This window comes from Neofelis nebulosa, chromosome 14 (assembly GCF_028018385.1).
Source record: "Neofelis nebulosa isolate mNeoNeb1 chromosome 14, mNeoNeb1.pri, whole genome shotgun sequence".
NCBI classification, from domain to species: domain Eukaryota; kingdom Metazoa; phylum Chordata; class Mammalia; order Carnivora; family Felidae; genus Neofelis; species Neofelis nebulosa.
Genome location: NC_080795.1, coordinates 80,643,773 through 80,658,958, shown reverse-complemented (window position 1 = coordinate 80,658,958; position 15,186 = coordinate 80,643,773). Strand labels below are relative to the sequence as shown.

Sequence of the window (15,186 nt, the reverse complement as noted above, 5' to 3'; positions counted from 1 at the left end):
AGACATTTAACCGACTGAGCCACCCAGGCACCCGTAGGTGTTAATCACTTTAAAAAGATGGTACCGTTGGGGCAACTGGGTGGCTCAGTCGGTTAAGTGTCTGACTTCGGCTCAGGCCGTGGTCTTGCGGTTCATGGGTTTGAGCCCCACGTTGGGCTGTGTGCTGACAGCTTGGAGCCTGGAGCTGCTTCGGATTCTGTGTCTCCCTCTCTCTCTGCTCTTCCCCCACTTGCACTCTGTCTCTCTCTCTCCAAAATAAATGAACGTTACAAAAAATTACATGTAAAAAGATGGTGCAGTGTCCTTGGGCAAGGTGAAGACAGCCTTCAGCGTTCCCTCCTTTTGAGCAGCACTATACCAACCTGGACTTGCTTCCCCCTCTCCCTCACCATTCTGGAGTCTCCCCTCATCGTCATCCTGGGGGCTCCCTTTCCCCTTCTTCATGGAAGCTCATGCCCTCCTCACTTTTTGTTGAAGCTCCCATGTTGCTGGAAGACTGTCTTCAGTGGCTTTCTGACACAGGATGCTTAGGAGATCGACTGTGTGGGACCTTGTGTGATTGAAACTTGACTGAGAGTCTGGCTGGGTGTAGAGTTCTGTAGTGGCGTTCATTTTTGCTCATAAATTCAAAGATTGCCCCCTTGCCTTCTTGTTTCCATGTTACTGTTTTTGAATTCAGAAGCTGTTCTAATTTATTCTTTGTATGTAATGTTTTTCCCCTCCCATCTTTAGAAGCTCGTAGGAGTTTTAAAATTTGTCCAAGTGTTTTGAAATGTCATGATGGTATACTTTGTGTGGGTCCGTTTTCATCTACTGTTCTGCATATTCAGCGAGTCCCTTCATTCTGGCAACTGGTGTTCAGTTCTGGGAAGACTTTTTGGCATTATTGTGCTGAGGTTTTCCTCCCTTTTGTTTTCTTATTTTGTCTTTCTGGAAGTCTTATTATCCAGAAGTTGGCTCTTCTGGACAAAGGTTGTGATTTTCTTAATACCTTTTTCTCATTATTTATTTCCTTCCTTTGCTTCTCCTCTCTCTCTTTCTCTCTCTGTCTTTTTACTCTCTTTTTAGGGAGATGATTTCAATTTGACGTAACCTTTTTTTTAGTTTATTATTTCTGGTTTCCGAAAGATTCCTTAGATTTCCAAGGGCTCTTTTCCTGTTCTTTTAAATTTTTTTTTTTTTTCAACGTTTTTTATTTATTTTTGGGACAGAGAGAGACAGAGCATGAACGGGGAAGGGGCAGAGAGAGAAGGAGACACAGAATCGGAAACAGGCTCCAGGCTCCGAGCCATCAGCCCAGAGCCTGACGCGGGGCTCGAACTCACGGACCGCGAGATCGTGACCTGGCTGAAGTCGGACGCTTAACCGACTGCGCCACCCAGGCGCCCCTTTTCCTGTTCTTTTAAAAGAGCATCCTATTTTTGTTTATTGATTGCAGTGTCGTCTTACCCCTAGATTGTTGATAGTTCGTGTAGTCTCTGTTTCTTTCAGTTGTTTCCTTCCCTCTCCTGTCTGACGAGGGACAAAGGTGGGGCCCTTTGACTTCAGGATATTGCTGAAGTGGGCCATTTGTTAGGGGTCCCCAGCGGTAGTATCTTCAGACCTGTCTTCTCGGGCTGATCAGATTCCGCAGAAATCTTCTCCAGTGTCTTTCTTGCGGAATTCTCACTTGGGAATCTGGGAGCCAAGTGTGAGCCTGCATGTGCGTGCTGTGGCAGGGCAGCCGGAGAAGTCACCACTGACTGTGCGCGTGCCCCGCGAGTAACTCCACCTCTGTCTGGTGCAGCTGCGCAGGGTGACTTCGGTCCACGGACGCTCTGCTTTTTCCAGGGAATGACCCCCGTCTTCTGTCGGAGGGAGAGCCACGTGGTGCCTGGCGTCGAGATTGCAGCTTCAGCGGCCTTCCCCGAGTCCTCTGCGTTTGGGGCCGTGCCTTCTTCCTTCCCCCCGCTCTGCCCGCGCTGGTGCTGCTAGGCCCGAGTTCTAGGCTCCTGCTGTGTAGAGGGACTCGGTTCTCCCTGCGTCCGCTGCTGAAGGAGGATCTGGCTCCCTCGGGCCTGCTGGCGCATTTACTACACTACTCGTCTTTTATAGTTTCTGTTTCTTCCAGGTTTCTTCTTTATTCTGTTTTTTGGGTCTCGGTCTTCCATGTTAGAAGATTTTCTCAGAGCCTCCAATAGTTTGGCCTCTTTCTCCTTTTAGTTCTCCCCGTGCTGTGGAAAACATTTTTAAAAGTATGTTTTTAGTACGATTTTAGTAGGAGGGGTGAAATGGATGTGTATGCTGTCGTTATACCCTGCACTCACCAGCTAACTGTACACGCTGTTAATGTATGCTTTTGACATGTATTAGCGATTTTCAGCTGCTTCGCATACGTTTCCTTAACTAGAAGGTAGGTTTGGAGACAGGGACCTGGTGCTGTTTTTACCCCTCGTGCCAGGTCTCGCCCGGTGCAGGGTGGGGGGCTAGGGGGTGGTGTGGGGAACTGGCTGGGCTGGTGAGCTCAGCAGAGCTTTGAAAAAGTGAAAGAAGGGCGGTTTCCTATACGTGTGTTGTCTCTCCTTGTCAGGTTCTCTGACGACTATGGAAAGAGGAAGGAGAAACTAGGAGATTTTCTTTAAATCGCTGATTGACTTCTTCACAGAGTTACCGTGGCCTTCAGAACTGTGAGTATAATTCTCTTGCTGGGTCTTGGTTTTTTGTCCTGATTTTTCTTCCACCTGTCTCAGGGTTTCTTTGGCATACACTAGAAACAAATAAAAAGCGAGTTGATTTTGCAGAGTGTGTGACGTGAGGGAAGAAGTGGAAGTTGTTCTGTGCTGTTCTGTGCGGAGAGAGGCAGGCAGGGCCGCAGTGCTGTCAGCGGTGATAGGAACGACAGTAGCAACGGCCGAGACGCTCTGAGCTCCACCTACTGAGCGGGTCTCCCCACAGCCCCGTGAGTGAGGCCACCCGTCGCCCCTGTTTCACGTTTGCCTAACCGGAACAGGTCAGGGGTTACTTTAGTAAACCAGCAAGGCCGGGAGGCGGACTCGGCCTGACTTCGGAGCACGTGCTGTTCAGTCGCGTCTTATTCTCATGGGCTCTGGGTTCCTGCCGACTCTTGGCTAACCACCGAGACCCAGCTTTCTCGTCTCTGCTCACTCTTCCTGACTGCCTGCACCTTGCTCTTGCCGACAAAGGGACCTCTCTCCCGGGGTTGTGGCAGACACGCTGTAAGAAATGTGTAATGTGCTCCGCAGTCACATATGTCAGCGATTCATATTTATTTGGTGGTGTTTCCCCCGCAGGAGTGAGAGGAAAACAGCCCCAGAAATTGGGCTGTTTGTCATTTGTAGCCTTGGTGCTTCTTGTGCGCTCTCTCCGTAGTTGGGAAGTTGCAGGGTTGAGATTCTGTCCCCGTTTGTCTTATGTTCTGGTGGGTCCAGTGGTGGAGCGAGGACAGACAGGTGGTAAAGAGTCGTAAATCTCTCATGAGCATTTTATTTTACTGACATGTTGCCTTGGTAAAAGCCTCCTGAACGCAGACTTCATGGATTCAGAATCCATGATGATTTCTAACTATGTTGAACTTGACTTTGGGCAGTATCTTTGTCTTCGATGTTTCAGGGCCGGGCCCTGGATCATTTTTCCATTTCCTCCTGGGGGTCACTTCGCTCTCCTTCTTTGTTCCCGTTTCTCCTCCAGACTCACTTTTGTCTCTGGGAGGATTAGGTGTTTCGGGAGGGAAATGAGGTCATGCAGTTTCAGTTTCCAAGTAAGGCCTTCCTACCCCTTTTTCTTGGCTGCGAGAGGTGCTTGCTCTGTGTGCCGGTGCCCTTAGGGGACAGTGTGGGGAGGGCCACGCCCGGCTCCTTACATCTGCCGTTGGCCCCCCAGCCCCCTCCATAGTCTGTGTTTCTTCCTATGACAGTGCGTTTATATTTATTTGGGTGCGAGTCTGTGTTTCTGAGTCTTTAAGGGCAAAGATTTTGTTATTTCATCTGGCATCTTTTCTGCTTAACCCACACATGGTTTTCACTAAATGCTGGATGAAGCAATATTTAATGCTTGCCACATAATAAGTTCTCTTTTCCTACTAGATTTAAATAAGAGAGAGAATATCAGGTTCATTAGCTGTTAAAAATATTTCGTTGTGCTAGAGCACGGGACCGTTTCATGGGGAGGCACTACTTTGGACAAACGACATGAAACTTTGCTCCTTAATGTGATGTGCAGTGACAGGGGAGGGGGAGGCAACGAACCAGGAGCCAGTTCATGGCTCACTGGACCTTGGGCCTCGGGACGTAATCTGCTGCTTCTGGTTTGGTGCTCTCCTCCCCCTGTTTGAAAATATGTAAATCCGGGAAAATTACCTTCTAACCAGTCTTCCTATAGTTGTTTCCCTCAATTCTGGACAAATGGTGAGGCCGCACGAGTAAGCCTGGCTTTGCACAGCGTAAACTTCACGATGTGCTGAGATGCGGGTCCCTTGATTTACCTGAGCGCCGTGGTCCCCTGGAGCCCCTGTAGGATGGATCAGGTTCTCGGTTCTTGCGTCCTTGTCGGGTGTTGTGTTAGGAGGCACAAACTTGGGTTGGAGGTGTTTTCCAATCGGAATTCTAGGAAAGCAAGGACAGGTTTTCAGAGGAGTGGAATTGCTGGTTGTGTGTATGGACGTTATGTTCAGGGTTAATGGGGTGTGGGGAGGCGGTTGATGGAAAGGAAGGCCGCCCAGAGAGCACAGACCCATTCTGCAAACCCCCATTCTGTGAATAAAGACAGCTCTTGTAGCATCAGGACAGCTGAGAACAATTGACATAGATTGAACCCTGAGGTTCTGTGGCCGTTTATCCAACAGAGCGTCCGTAGCATCAGGCGGTGCTGGTGGTGGGCTGTGGAGGGCAGCTGTCAGTCGGTGTTCAGCGTGGAGATGCGACCGAGGTTTGAAAAGCCGTCGTGTTGGGAGTAGACACGGGGAGGCGGGGTGGGGGGCCGAGCCGAGGAGAGCCGGAGGCTGTGGAGGGAACCGGGTGCGGAGGCTTGGACCGGGGTAGGGAGACCGGGGGTGGTGAGAAGCAGTCGGGCCCCGGGTGGATCTGTCGGGAACCGGCAGGATCTGCCGACAGATTGGATGAGGGGTGTGAGGAGCGAGGGAGGAGTTGAGTCGGCTCCAAGGCTCTGGGCTGCCACGGGCGGAACTCGGTTTAGAGGGGCAGAGGCGGACTGGCTCGTGGGCACTCTGGGTTTGCGGCCCGCAGGGATCCCGGGAGGGCTGTCACGGGGGCAGTTGTGAGTGGGCATCCGAGCTGGGAGTGGCGCTCTGGTCACGGAGCAGGTGAGCACAGGGAGGAGGGGGCGGCAGGAGGGCTGAGCCCAGGACCAGGGGGAGCCGTGGTGGGCTCCGAGCGGGTGTCAGGAAAACCGGAAGCGCTGGCGCCGTGGGAAGAGGGGAAGAGAACGTTCCGGGACAGGATGTGATCAGCTCTGTGAAGTGTCAGGAAAGGTCCAGATGAAGGTTGGGGTTTGACCTTTGCGTTTGGTGACTTGGGGGCTCTCCGGCGGCGCCCAGAGCGGTTAGGGGGAGTGGTGAGACGGAATGCCTGCCAGGATGGTGGTTTGAAGCTGGAGAGAGTAGCGAGACGGATTGCGTGCGGGTGACTGAGGTCCAGGGTGCACGGTCACCCTCACGCTTACCCACCTGTCTGGGTGCTGAGCAGCCAGCCCGGACACGTCCTCGAGGAACGTGGTGGTGTTCTCAGGTCAGGTGCAGAGCTGACAGCAGCTTTCTCCACGCTTGTGGCCGGTGGGCGTGGCGCCAGGTGTCAGGCCACGTGCACTGCCCTCGCCGCCCTGCCTCTTGGGGGCGTGGGGACCGGCACTCGCAGTGTCCCAAGAGACTGTTCAAGGGGGAACAGAGTAGTGGTTTAAAAGTTCTAGGAAAACACTTGCCCTGCCTGAAATGCTTCCATTAGAGATTGTTTCCTTTTCTTAACTAGAAATTCCGCTTTGTCCAAGGGTGGCACGTGCATGTGTCCAGAGCAGTGTTGAAGGTGAACGCAGACCCCAGGGCCCTGCCCCGCCCTCCACGTCCGCCTCCCACAGGTGCGTGTAATCGTGCCTCGCTGCTGCTTCGGGTGTTTACACCCCCGATCCTCAGCCTCGTGTGTGCGGGGTCAGGCGCCATCGTGCGTCGGCTTTAGAAAAAGTTACATTTTGGACTCCTTTCTTCCTTCCCCTCAGAGTTCTGTCACAATGTTTGTTTAGATCCACATTTTGGTTAATTGTTTTGACTCTGTTAATGTTGCTCACTACTGAGCCAGTTAATGTAACATGATTCCATTTCCTTTTTGTTCGGCTTTGGTTTTCCCTTTTCTTGAACTTAGAGTTGCCACTTTTTTTTTTCCTGTTTGCTTGACATTCTTAAGAGTTCTCACTCTGACAGCTTTATAAGGAAGCTAGACCTCTTAATAACATTTTCCATGTACTCAAGCATATTACTTCTGTCTTCACCCCCCAGGGACATCTGCTTCCTTCCGTGAGGGACAGGTCACTCTCTTGGCCTGCTAGAAATGGTACCAGGGTTGAGGACACAGGGCAGATCTGGCAGGAATGGATGCGACCAGGTAGAAAATGGTGATTCGGGGGCGCCTGGGTGGCTCAGTTGTTTAAGCGTCCAACTCTTTTTTTTTTTTTTTTTTTTTTTTTTAACATTTATTTATTTTTGAGAGACAGAGATGGAGTGCAGGTGGGGAGGGGCAGAGAGAGAGGGAGACACAGAATCTGATGCAGGCTCCGAGCTGTCAGCACAGAGCCCGACACAGGGCTCAGACCCACAAACCGTGAGATCGTGACCTGAGCCGAAGTCAGACGCTCAACCAACTGAGCCACCCAGGTGCCCTAAGCTCTGATGCTTGATCTTAGCTCAGGTCATGGTCTTACAGTTCGTGGGTTCAAGCCCTGCTGTCAGCTCAGAGCCTGCTCGGAATTGTCCCTCTCCCTCTCCCTCTCCCTCTCCCTCTCCCTCTCCCTCTCCCTCTCCCTCTCCCTCTCCCTCTCCCTCCCCCTCCCCCTCCCCCTCCCCCTCCCCCTCCCCCTCCCCCCTCCCCCTCCCCCTCCCACACTTGTGCTTTCTCTCCTTCTCTCAAAATAAATAAATAAACTTAAAGAAATTAAAAAAAATAAGAAAATGCTAATTGGGAAGACAGTGATGGGAAGCCGGGAGGGAGGGCACCTTGTCTTCCTGAGGGAGCAGGGGTGAGAAGGGTTGGCAGTAGTTGGGGAAGGACATTCTTGGTGGAGAGAGTGGGAATAAGCAGAGCTGGATGAGATTTGTTAACTTAAAAAGCCTGTGTTGTGGCGCCTTGCTAGGTCAGTTGTACTATAGACTCTTCCTCGAAGAATTTTAAAGAGGTTTTCTTGGGAAATGGGACATTCAGATTGTTCAGCATCTGTCATGAATGTTTCATTTCTTATTTTTTTTTTAAAGATTATATTTTTTGAGTAGTTTCTACACCCAGTGTGGGGCTCAAACTCACAACCCCAAGATCAAGAGTCATGTGCTCCAGCGACCAAGCCAGCCAGGTGCTCCTGGCATAAATTTTCTTTTTTATTTAAAAAAAGGTTTTTTTAATTAAAAATTTTTTAACATTTATTTATTTTTTGAGAGACAGAGACAGAGCATGAGCAGGGGAGGGGCAGAGAGAGAGGGAGACACAGAATCTGAAGCAGGCTCCAGGCACCGAGCTGTCAGCACAGAGCCTGATGCGGAGCTCAGACCCACAAACCGTGAGATCATGACCCGAGCTGAAGTTGGACGCTTAACCGACTGAGCCACCCAGGTGCCCCTAAAAAAAAAAAAAAAATTTTTTTTTAACATTTATTTATTTTTAAAAAAAAAATTTTTTTTTTCAACGTTTTTTATTTATTTTTGGGACAGAGAGAGACAGAGCATGAACGGGGGAGGGGCAGAGAGAGAGGGAGACACAGAATCGGAAACAGGCTCCAGGCTCCGAGCCATCGGCCCGGTGACCGACGCGGGGCTCGAACTCACGGACCGCGAGATCGTGACCTGGCTGAAGTCGGACGCTTGACCGACTGCGCCACCCAGGCGCCCCTAACATTTATTTATTTTTGAGAGAGAGAGTGTGAGCAGGGGAAGGGCAGAGGGAGAGGGAGTCACAGAATCCGAAGTAGGCGGTAGGCTCTGAGCCGTCAGCACACAGCCCGATCAGGGGCTCGAACTCAAGGACTGTGAGATCATGACCTGAGCCGAAATCATATGCTTAACCGACAGAGCCACCCATGTGCCCCTCCTGTCATAAATTTTTAATGTCTTAAAACCTGAGTGTAGGATATAGCAGGACACTTGAATCCAAGAGATAGTCTCTTTTTTTTAGTGTTTATTTATTTTTGAGAGAGAGAGCATGCAAGCTGACGAGGGGCTGAGAGAGAGGGAGACAGGATGTGAAGCAGCCTCCAGGCTCCGAGCTGTCAGCACAGAGCCTGATGTGGGGCTCAGACCCACAAACCACGAGATCATGACCTGAGCCAAAGTTGGATGCTTAACCAACTGAGCCACCCAAGGGCCCCCAAGAGATAACCTTAAACTGTTGATTTCATGAAATGGTTCATGGAAAATTGTTTATTGAATATCTGTCACAAAGGCAGCCAGCCACTGGTCATGCAGGACTGAATACTATGCGAGCAGGATGAGTGACCACAGGACATTGAAGGGGTGGCCGCTGTGTGTCTAGCTGGACTGGTGGGAGGGTTGGGAGGTATCCTTGAGACATGCCAGCACAGCCCTCACTGTTTGGCGTAGTTCTGGAAGCCTGTGGGGAAATGAGCCATCGGCAGTGAGATAGTGCAGGACCAAGAGTGATTGGATTGGCTTCGTTTGAAAAGAAGCGTCGCTCAGTTTGCAATGCTGAGGCAGAATTGTAAGGAAGAAAGTCCGTAAATACCTTTCATGACTGTCATCTCCAGGGCACCTTTTATGTAAATGTGCTACCACACCTTTTCTGTCGATGCCTGGCCGGCTCATGGATGGTCAGGACCCTGCGTGTGCAGTGGGTCTGCCGTGTCTCAAGTTCAGCCTTTTACCCAGAGCTTTGTGAAGTGCATCCTTCATCTTGCCAGTCTGGGTACGTTTCTGATTCAGGAATTATACGTCATAGTCGTGATATTTACCATTTATGTGTCAGTTATTGTGTGTTTGAATCGTATTTAGTTTTTTTTTTAATTTTTTTTTAACATTTATTTATTTTTAAGAGATAGAGAGCATGAGCAGGGGAGGGGCAGAAAGAGAGGGAGACACAGAATCCGAAGCAGGCTCCAGGCTCCAAGCTATCAGCGCAGAGCCTGATGTGGGGCTCGAACTCACAAACCGTGAGATCATGACCTGAGCTGAAGTCGGGTGCTTTAACCGGCTGGGCCACCCAGGTGCCCCATGAATCCTATTTAGTTTTTTGTAGTAACTTGGCAAGGTAGTGATTTCTGTCCCGGTGTCCTAGAGCAGAGGCTGGAGCTAGCTTCTGAGGAGTCCGCCCCAGGCTCCACACGGTGGCGGCAGGCTCTCCCGGTCCCTTACAGTCCTGTGTGCGGGCCCTGGATGTAAGAGTGGGGAGTGCTGCCCCCTACTGAATGGCCCGCAGACTGTCCTCAGGAGCGGACTTCCTTTTTGTCATGCGTCAACCACATATCCATGTGGGAATGCATTGGCGTTGTCTCTGCAGACCATGGCACGTGGTCCTCATTCGTCGGTGTTCCTGGCTCACACTGAGGAAACGATGTGCTTTCATCACACACTTGTGAAAATAGGGACACAGGCAACTTTTCCAGGGATTTGTACATCCTGAGTAAGGGACAGAGGGGATGTTTTTTTCTTTCTACCTGCCTTAGCATATCATAGACATTTGGAGGGGCACAGGTAGGGTATTGGGAGTGGGGATGGCAAGGAAGCAGTTTAGATTCTTGTCTACTAATGAATTCTAAGTGACTTAACAAAATAGACAAACTTTCCTGCATTTCTTCTTTGATAAACTGTCTACTAAAAATGTAGGTGTTTTAGCAAAAAATTCACTTGAAAAAATGGCCAAAAGATTTGAGTAGACGTTTCGTCCCTTTTCTGTAGGTCACAATAAGCACAGAAGATGCTCACCATCGTTAGTCATCAGGGACGCGCACACGACAGCCACAGCGAGGTAGCATTGCAGTCCCGCTAGAATGCCTCACATTTGCACGAAACAAGACAATAAAAGGTGACAGTGCCCGCTTGCAAGGATGTGGAATAGCTACAACTATATCATGCTTTGCTGGTGGGAGAGCAGAGGGTTGTAACTATAACGCTTTGGAAAAGAGCTTGGCAGTTTCTTATAAAATTGAACGTCCGCTTCTCATACAACCCAGGAATTCTACCCCGAGGTCTTTACCCAAGAGAAATGAAAATTGGTGTCTACGCAAAGGCCTGTATATGAACGTGTGTAGCGGCTCTATTCATACTTGCTTAAAATGGAAAACAGCTCAGATGTCCATCAAGTGGTAAATGGTTGGGGTTCACCCGCATGGTGGAATCCTGGTCAGCAACAGAAAGGTGCTAAGTACTGACATCTTCAAGACAAAGGGTGAGAATCTGCACAGCATCTATGACGTGAAGGCACAGAGCTCTATGCAACTGTGATTCCACCCTGATAACGTTTGGGGAAAGCCAAAACCATGAGACCGCATCAGATCACTGGCTGCTTTGGGCTGAGACAAGGGGAAGAGAGGATTGAGCACAAAAGGGCATGAGGGCACTTGGTAGGTGATGGAAATAGGCCATAGCTTCCCTTCTGGGGGCGGTTATACCCCGAATGTGTTAGTCAGAACCCATCTAACTGAATGTTTTACTGCATGTACATTTTTCCTCAGTAAGCCAAGCTTAAAGAAAAAATAGGTGACTTATGTATATACACACGTAGATCTTATACACACACACACACACACACACACACACACACACACACAGGCGTACTCACCTATACACACACTTGAGCTCGCTTTTTCTTTCCAGTGGATTAAATTTTATTTTTCTGGATTAGGTATCCTAGAAGTTTAAGTAAAATAGATTTTAGCACAGACACTGTTTCTGAAAACGTATAATCTTGGAGTCTTTGATTGATTTTTATATTTTTTCATGACCTAAAGGGTTTATAACGTGGTTTTTGTGTAAGACGATTATATATTATAGATATAAATAAAAACATAAGAGACTTTTTAAAGTTTAATTATTTTAGGATTCCTTCCATAGCGTTCAAGCTCTTGTAGCTTTGGAGAAAAATAGTTTTACCAGCTTTAAAAATTAATAAAAGATGTTTTCTCTGATTCACGACAAACTTAATTATATAGTCTTCAGCTCTGTCTTTAGTCAGCTCTAATTGTAGGGTACAATTATATTTTAAACTGCTAGAAATAAGAATGTACACAGAAGATAATTCAGGGTGGCTTCACTAAACTTAAGGCTTCCTTGTGATTGTAAGTCAAGTCTCTTCACAGTTTGCAAGAGGATTGCTCATTATTCCTTACTATGTGGTGCTTTTTGATGTCCTGCAGAGCAGTTATTTAGCATTTTTTCCTAATAAACCCTTTTTAGGCAAGCCGCAACAGTGGGCAGGCAGGGGGATTAAAGTGGAAAACTGTGTGTATGTTTAATTGTCATTTAAAAATCAAAATTTGTTTGACTTCAGAGCATAAGAAGGCCATTAATTCAAATGATGAGGTCTTCATATGATTTTACGATCAGAGGGTGGGTATTGGAGTGTTTGCTAATAATAGAATCAGTGGTTGTAAGAGTTGTGATAGGACCTTCCTGAGCTGCTTTTTTGTTTCTTTATTGCGTGTGCTGTCTGTGTTCTTGAGGCTCGCTGCGCTGTCTCTGGTGACGTAAGTGTGCCCGGTGACATCGGTGTGCCCAGACGTGTTCGTTGCAGCCTGCGCATGGTGCCCTTTAGACGGTGATTGCACAGCAAATACGTAGCCTCCTTGACAGTTGCATTTGGGAACAGGGGAGAGAGAATCGTTCTCCCTCACGTGTTTTATTGTCTGACTCCGTCCCCGGGTTTTGCTGCGGGAATCTCTGCGCTAACAACCCTCGTTTTGAAGGGTTGGACCTGTGCTGGGACACTTCTTACGGCTGGTGACATTTCCAGCTGCTGCCAGCCAGGTGGCAGCCCTGGTGCAGGTGTCACGGCGTAGCCGCAGGGACGTGGGATGGCACTTCGTGCCGTGTCGGTTCCAGCGTGAACGGTCTGCCGCCGCCATACCACGCACAGTGTCCGCGCCGCACGGAATGCCTCCTGGTAGGTGACAGCGTGACTCACCGGTCGTGTGAAAAGTGGTACGTGCAGAAGAGAACCAAAATAGGTGTGGAGCGTGAAGGTTTAAGAATACTCAGCCACGGGGCGCCTGGGTGGCGCAGTCGGTTAAGCGTCCGACTTCAGCCAGGTCACGATCTCGTGGTCCGTGAGTTCGAGCCCCGCGTCAGGCTCTGGGCTGATGGCTCGGAGCCTGGAGCCTGTTTCCGATTCTGTGTCTCCCTCTCTCTCTGACCCTCCCCCGTTCATGCTCTGTCTCTCTCTGTCCCAAAAATAAATATAAAAAAAAAAAAAACGTTGAAAAAAGAAAAAAAAAAAGAAAAAAAAAAAAGAATACTCAGCCACGCTCGTTTTCTTGTGTGTTCCGAAAGGGCACTTAATCCAAAAGGGTCTTCGTGAGCGAAATGTACTGAAAGGCGTGGAAGTCCGTTTCAGCTTCGCTAGATGCCTGGGGAGCGTCAGTGTAAGCGCCTGTCGTTCCCCGTGTGCCGTGGCACCACTTCCGCCTTCGTGCTCAGCGTCGGGCTGTGTGGGTGGCTGCCTCTGGAGGCCCTCCCACCACTGCCTTTTCTGTTTTGCTGTTCCTTGGCTTTTTGTTCACTTAAACCTTGTTTTCTTCTAGGGAGAAGTCGTGAGAAGTGGTGTAGTCCGCTTTCAAATACCCTTCACCTAGATCCACCAGTGCCCCCCTCCCTCCTTCCTCCTCTCCGTCTCTGGATAGGTACAGATGCACAGGGGTGAGCGCACGCACGCACGCACGCACACACACGCACGCACACACATTTATTTTTTACTGAACCCTTTGAGAGTAAGTTGCAGACATAATGCCCTTTCACCCTTACATACTTGAGTATTTACTAAGAACAAGGACTTTTTACATAACCACAGTATAATCAGTATAACATTTAATGTTGCCATTTTATCTCCTGTACAATCCATGTTCACGGTTTTCCAGTTGCTCTGTTGTTTCTAGCAGTTTTCACCCCGACACAGGATCCAGTCTAGAATTACAGGTATGATTTGTTTATTTAAAAACTTTTTTAAGTTTATTTATTTTGAGAGAGAGAATGTGCAGGAAGGGCAGAGAGAGTGAGAGAGAGACAGAGAATCCTGAGCAGGCTCTGCACCATCAATGCAGAGCCTGATGCAGGGCTGGATCTCACAAATTGTGAGATCGTGACTTGGGCGGAAATCAAGACTTGGATGCTCAACCGAGCAAGCCACCCAGGCGTCCACGTGTCTTAGTTACTGATGTCTTTGTAGTCCTTTTAGTCTGGATATGGTTTCATGACATTGACAGTTTTAAAGAACGTAAACTGATTGTTTCGTAGGGCTCCTTTTGAGTTCCTTTGATGTCTTCTCATATTAAATTCAGATTATGCATTTTGGGGGTCAGACTGTTGTGGAAAGTGATGTTGTCCTTTTCTCAGGGCCATGTCCTCTCTCATAGCCATCATGTCCATCTCAGAATGGCACATGGTGCCAGTTCGTTCTGTGATTGGTGACGTTAACGCCCAGGAACTTGTTAGGCCTGATGAGTCTTGGACGCTGCTCCTGGCCTGCTGAGTCAGAAACTTAGGGTCTGAGGCTGTGTTTTCAACAAACCCTGAAAATGATTTTGATGCATTCTGAAACTTGAGAATTACCGATCTTAGGCGATCGGGTGAGGAATGCATCTGCCTACTGTCTCTACTCTAAAATGAGCATTTATCCTCTGTGGTTAATGAGTAATCTGTAGGGACATAGTTGAGGCTGTGGGACCTTTCGAACTTTCAAACCGATAGTTCGGTCACCCACTGGTGGTTCTTGCTTGAAACGGTTCTTGCGAGCTGGTTGTGCAGCCGTGGTTCTCGCACGCCACTGCCCCTTCTTGTTTATCAGCTGGTGTCCAGCTGCCAGGACGAGTTTCCTCTCCTCTGTTCGCTCACTCACTCATGTCGTCCGTCAGAACTTCACGGATGCTCGTTTGACTCAGTGGCTTATAATCCTTGACTCATTATTCATTTCGATGCTAGACTTCTCCCTGGTTTGGCCTTCTCCAGGATCATCTCCTGTATTTTTTTGACACGTCCCTATTAATTTTTGAGCTTTTTCTTCCTTTTGGTACAGTGGTGTTTCTTGTAGTTTCTCTGTTGCGTCATGGAATCAGCCGTTTCTCCAAGTATCCCCGGTTCCTTTTAGTGGGAAATGGGATTTAGAGGGGAAGGTCCACGTGACGGGCATGTTCACGTGCTGCCAGGTGGTACTGCTTCCCACACACGCATGCACACCTGTGCTCAGGGTGCAGAAGGCTTGCTTCTTTTATTCTGATGAGCTGATGAGGTCTCTGATCACTTTTATTGGCTTCCAGTGCGTTCATTGCTTGCTTTCTTGCTCCTCTCCCCTCCCCTCCCCTCCCCTCCCCTCCCCTCCCCTCCCCTCCCCTCCCCTCCCCTCCCCTCCCCTCCCCTCCCCTCCCCTCCCCCCCTTCTCTTTTCTTTTCTATTAAGTTTGGGCCTCTGTGTGTGTTGGGGGGGGTCTCACATGTACCTTTATATTTTGGTGGTCAGTCAAAGATTGGGGTAGAATTTATTCTCAGATTTGGGGTTTTATCTTGGGGTTCCCTTGCTTCCAGCATCCGTCCTCTAAATTTCCATTGGTCCACCAGCCCCCATTTCTTCTGAGACCTCATGCCAGGAAGACTTTTCTTTCTGCCACCAGAGCTCGCCCTGGGTTGGGAGACACATTTAGTCAGAGGAGCAGCAGGCTGGCTCTGGTGCGTGCCTCTGGGCCTCCTGGGTTCTCCTGCGTGTGCCTGCCTGGTCCCACTGTCTGCCGGGGCTTTGGGCAGTGTTTATTTATATTCACATTTGGA

At 49.2% G+C, this 15,186-nt stretch overlaps 1 protein-coding gene across 18 annotated transcripts in view; it reads left to right on the top strand.

Annotated features, from left to right (window-relative positions):
* PTK2 (protein tyrosine kinase 2) overlaps positions 1 to 15,186 on the top strand; it is a 259,431-nt gene that overhangs the window by 24,828 nt on the left and 219,417 nt on the right. For 6 of the 18 annotated variants that reach the window (XM_058699208.1, XM_058699197.1, XM_058699198.1 and 3 more), the window contains one exon: positions 2,570 to 2,666. The exons of 1 other annotated variant lie outside the window; for it this stretch is intronic. The gene's annotated coding sequence lies outside the window, so the exon portion shown is untranslated. Of the gene's footprint in view, positions 1 to 2,569; positions 2,668 to 5,978; positions 6,085 to 10,114; positions 10,242 to 15,186 lie in introns of those variants that run through there. 11 more of the 18 variants (XM_058699201.1, XM_058699196.1, XM_058699203.1 and 8 more) reach the window with 9 other exon arrangements.